General features: G+C 36.9%; 1 pseudogene; it reads right to left on the bottom strand.

Moving 5' to 3' along the window:
• Nucleotides 1–983: 983 nt before the first annotated feature.
• On the bottom strand, nucleotides 984–2,206 carry LOC107615447 (uncharacterized; annotated as a pseudogene).
• Between the last annotated feature and the right edge of the window lie 3,094 nt (nucleotides 2,207–5,300).

Genomic DNA, 5,300 nt, shown 5'->3' on the forward strand with positions numbered 1-5,300 from the left:
TATATTAACTATATAAAATCTAATGATATGGAATGAAAGGAAGAAATATATATTACCTGGATTTAAGACGCAAATTATATGTAACATACACAATATCACTTAGTCTATCATGCTCCAATCTATTCCTTCTTGTTGTATGAATTTGATCAAAAAGACTCCAATTTCTTTCACACCCTGAAGAAGTAGATGCTTGGCTAAAAATGCAAACTACCATGTTTTGTAAACATGGAGCAGAACTACCAAACAACCTCCACCATTCATCTACAAGTTACAATCCCATATCTCAAGTATTAGTTATCAAATTAAGAAAACCAAAACATAAAATAAGTAAATAACTAAAGCTTATTATCAAACAGATATTATTACCAGGTTGAAGTCTTTTTGCAGCTGGAACAGCTTCAAGCCTATCAAAGCTTTCCTTTCGATCTCTATATAAGTGTATTTCTTTCATTGCCTCAACTGAATCTAAATTATTAACCTTCCAATGCAACGTAACAAGATCAAGTAAAGCTCGCATGACATCAGGTGCTTCTCTATAATTTTCAGAAAAAAAGCAAGCAGGATCCAAGAAATAAGCTGTTGCGTGAAGACTTTTTTTCAAGTGTTTGTCCCATCTTGAGTTGATAATCTCTGTATATGGTTGATATGCAGTCTTCCTTTGCTTGAACATTTCTTTGATTCCATTTTCTAACCTCAGCATACCTTCATAAACAATCCCCAATGATGGTTTATCATCGGCATCTACCAACCTCAGCAATTTAATCAACGGACTCAATTTGGCATGCAGTAAAACAATCATCCCAAAATTTATTGTCTAGGATAATTGCACTCACAGCTCTACCATTAGCACTCTTTCCTAATTTATGTCCGGTAAAGTGTGTATAAATAACCAATACTTGTAAATCCGATTTGCGCTCAAATATACTCATCAATGTGAGGAAGACAGTGGCAAAACGACTTGCACCTGGACGAACAATCTCCCTTCAATAAGTTCTTTGTCTTAGCCAGGACAAGAACACCGTATGATTATACACAAACACGGTAATCTTTGAAGCACGTGTTGCAAGGCTAGAAATATGTGGCATGCTGCTTATATCTTTTAGAATAAGATTCAAGCAATGAGCAGCACAAGGTGACCAGTGAATATTTTCAAATTTCTTATTAATAAGCCTACCAGCAGCAATTTAATTCGCAGCATTATCAGTCACTACATGAACAATATTATCAAGTCCAATCCATTCAATCACCTCTGAAAACAAGTTACACAAGCTTGAAGCATTTTTAACCATACTTGAGGCATCTACAGATTTCACAAAGCACAACCCTTTCGAACAATAAACCAAAAAATTAATCAATGTTCTTTGCCTTTGATCTGTCCAACCATCAGCCATGAGAGTACATCCAGTTTCTTTCCAAGCAGAACTATAGCTATCAACAACCATTTGACACTCCCTTTTGAGATCGGCTAATAAGTTAACCCTCAAAGAGTCATAAGAAGGACCTTTATAACCAGGCCCAAAGCCAGCTACACCATCCAACATATCTTGAAAAAAGGGTGACATAACCGCATTGAAAGGAATCCTACAATCCAAAAGCCATCTAGCCACTCGCTTATCAACTTCATGAAGTGCCTCTTTGTTTTGAAACACGCTTTTCAGACTTGGTTGACTTCCGGAGTTGTTCTTGGTGCAAACATAGGAGGAATAATGGTTTTTGCTTTCTTTTTTGGATCGCCTCCAATAACCTCCTTAGTTGGTAACTGACTCGGAGTTTGTTGTTCTTCTTGCGCTATTGCTTCATCAATTGCATCCTCACACTCATCGGTACACTCTTCGTTGAAACTTACTTTCCTTTTACTAGTTTTACTTTTCTGAATCTCTTTCAATAAACCTTCCATTTGTTTTTCTACATCATACGGGACCTTAAAACACTTCTTAATGTCTCCACCTATCTTCGCCAAATGCTTTTTCATTCTATTAATTCCCCCGTCCCCAAAAGTACTCAGACAAAATAAGCATTGGTAATGCGGTTTTCCATTTATATTTTGTAAAGCAACGTATCTCCAAGCAGGATTAGCTTTCCCCCGAACACTAGAAGTTTGTGACTGACTTTCGTTAGTCGCGGGAGGAAGAGAACGTTCATTCGAAGCAGAATTATTTTCAGCATTATTATTCCTAGGTAGTTCTTGGTTGATACTTTCATCCATACCTAAACATTACCAGAAATCCAACCCAATAATCTCAACTCTCAAGTTCATAACAAACAACATCCAAAATTATTCAAAATTATTCACAATTATTTAACAAACAACAAAATTCAGTTCAGTAAACAAAGCAAAATCAAAGAGCTACTCAATCAAAGAGTTCACAGTTTAGCAGTTCATCATATTAGTTTATCATGTCACAAAATCCAGTTCAGTTAAGCAGGATCAATCAGAGTTCACAGTTTCAGAGTTCAATAGTTCATCATTTCACAAAATCAAAGAGCTACTCAATGAACAGAGTTCACAGTATCAGAGTTCATCACAGTATCAGAGACTCAGAGTTCATCATGCAATAGTTATTCAGTGATTCAATCAAACAATCATAAGTTCATAACTAAAATAAAAATTACCTTGAACTCAAAGTCGAAGGCTTTCTCTCAGAGCTCGAAGGCACCTTCAAGGCTTCAACCGAACATGCAGTAGGCCAGTTGGGAGAGTGGGAGACAGACAGCGACGCCGAGTGGTGACTGGTCGAAGGAAGTGATTGCTCGCCGGAGGTGACTGGTCGAAGGAGCTGACTGCTGATGAGCGGATATTTTATACGCTTTTTGGGGTTAATTTCATATAGTTTTTAGTATGTTTTTGTGAGTTTTTAGTTTGTTTCCATTAGTTTTTAGGAAAAATTCATATTTCTAGACTTTACTATGAGTTGTGTGTTTTTCTGTAATTTCAGGTAATTTTCTGGCTGAAATTGAGGGAGCTGAGCAAAAATCTGATTCAGGCTGAAAAAGGACTGCTAATGTTGTTGGATTCTGACCTCCCTGCACTCAAAGTGGATTTTCTGGAGCTATAGAACTCGAAATGGCGCGCTTCCAATTGCGTCGGAAAGTACACATCCAGGGCTTTCCAGAAATATATAATAGTCTATACTTTGCTCAAGGATAAACGACGTAAACTGGCGTTCAACGCCAGTTCTCTGCCCAATTCTGGCGTCCAGCACCAGAAAAGGATTAAAAGTTGGAGTTCAACGCCAGAAATGGATCCAAACCTGGCGTTGAACGCCCAAAACAGCCTTATGCACGTGAATTGTTTAAGTCTCAGCCCCAGCACATACCAAGTGGGCCCCAGAAGTGGATCTCTGCACCATCTGTCATAGTCTACTCACTTTTTGTAAACCTAGGCTACTAGTTTAGTATTTAAACAACTTTTAGAAACTTATTTTGCATCTCATGACATTTTAGATCTAAACTTTGTACTCTTTGACGGCATGAGTCTCTAAACTCCATTGTTGGGGGTGAGGAGCTCTACTGTGTCTCAATGAATTAATGCAAGTATTTCTGTTTTCCATTCAAACATGCGTGTTCCTATCTAAGATATCCATTCGCGCCTAATTATGGAGAAGGTGATTATCAGTGACACTCATCACCTTCCTCAATCCATGAACGTGTGTCTAACAATCACCTCCGTTCTACATCAGATTGAATGAATATCTCTTAGATTCCTTAATCAGAATCTCCGTGGTATAAGCTAGATTGATGGCGGCATTCATGAGAATCCGGAAAGTCTAAACCTTGTCTGTGGTATTCTGAGTAGGATTCTGGGATTGGATGACTATGACGAGCATCAAACTCGCGAGTGCTGGGCGTAGTGACAGATGCAAAAGGATAGTAAATCCTATTCCGGTATGACTGAGAACCTGCAGATGATTAGCTGTGCGGTGACAGCGCACCTGGACCCTTTTCACTGGAAGGATGGATGGTAGCCATTGACAACGGTGATCCACCTACACACAGCTTGCCATAGGAGGACGTGCGTGCGTGAATCAGAAGACAGACGAAAGTAGAGATTCTGAAGACAAAGCATCTCCAAAACTCCAACATATTCTCCATTACTGCATAACAAGTAACCTTTAATCCATGCTCTCTTGTTTATTCGCAACTCAACTGATAAATATAATTGATTTCCTGACTAAGAATTGTAAGATAACCATAGATTGCTTCAAACCAACAATCTCCGTGGGATTCGACCCTTACTCACGTAAGGTATTACTTGGACGACCCAGTGCACTTGCTGGTTAGTTGTGAGAAATTACATTGTGAAGTAATTTTCGTGCACCAAGTTTTTGGCACCGTTGCCGGGGATTGTTTGAGTTTGAACAACTGACGGTTTATTTTGTTGCTTAGATTAGGAAAATTTTTCTTTTTGGTTTAGAGTCTCTTATTATTGTTCTTGGTTACAAATATCCTTCTTCAAAACAAGTGTTACATTTACTGCCCAATTGGCTAGAGCGTTGATCTAAGTCCGTGGCAGTTTGGTATACTCTTTTTAAAATCTTTTTCAAAAATAATATTTTCTCTATTAAATTTTGTGCCAAACTTTAAGTTTGGTGTTTTCTTGTTGATTTCCCTTTGATTTTCGAAAATTTTAGTTGGTTTTCTAAAAATTTTAAGTTTGGTGTTCCTTGGTATTTTCTCTCCAAAATTTTCGAAAACTAGGAGCATTAGATCAAAAAAATTTTAAATCTTGTGCTATTTTATTGTTTTTCTCTTTCCTCACTAAATTCAAAAATATCTTTTCTCTCTATTTATAAAACAAATTTTCGAAAATTATTTTCTAAAAAATTCAGATTTTTTTCAAAATTTAAAATCTTTTCCAAATCATACCTTTTTCAAAATTTCCTAACCACTTTCTCTCTCCTCAATTTTTTCGAAAATATTCACCTATTTTTTTCTCTTTATTTTTTTATTTATTTTCTAAATAAGTAAATAAATAAATAAATAAAAATAAATTTTTTATTTGACATCATCTCCCTTTTTCCATCATGGATCTAAGCGAAAATGAACAGTCCAGGAGGACTCTGGGGTCATATTCTAACCCTTCTACTGCTTCATATGGGAGTAGCATCTGCATACCTTCTATTGGAGTCAGTAGCTTTGAGTTGAATCCTCAGCTCATTATCATGGTGCAGCAAAGTTGCCAGTATTTCAGTCTTTCACAGGAAGAACCTACAGAGTTTCTGGCACAGTTTCTACAGATTGCTGACACAGTACATGATAAAGAAATAGATTAGGATGTCTACAGACTATTACTGTTTCCA

This window comes from Arachis ipaensis, chromosome B9, assembly GCF_059453495.1.
Source record: "Arachis ipaensis isolate K30076 ecotype BB chromosome B9, ASM5945349v1, whole genome shotgun sequence".
Classification (NCBI taxonomy): domain Eukaryota; kingdom Viridiplantae; phylum Streptophyta; class Magnoliopsida; order Fabales; family Fabaceae; genus Arachis; species Arachis ipaensis.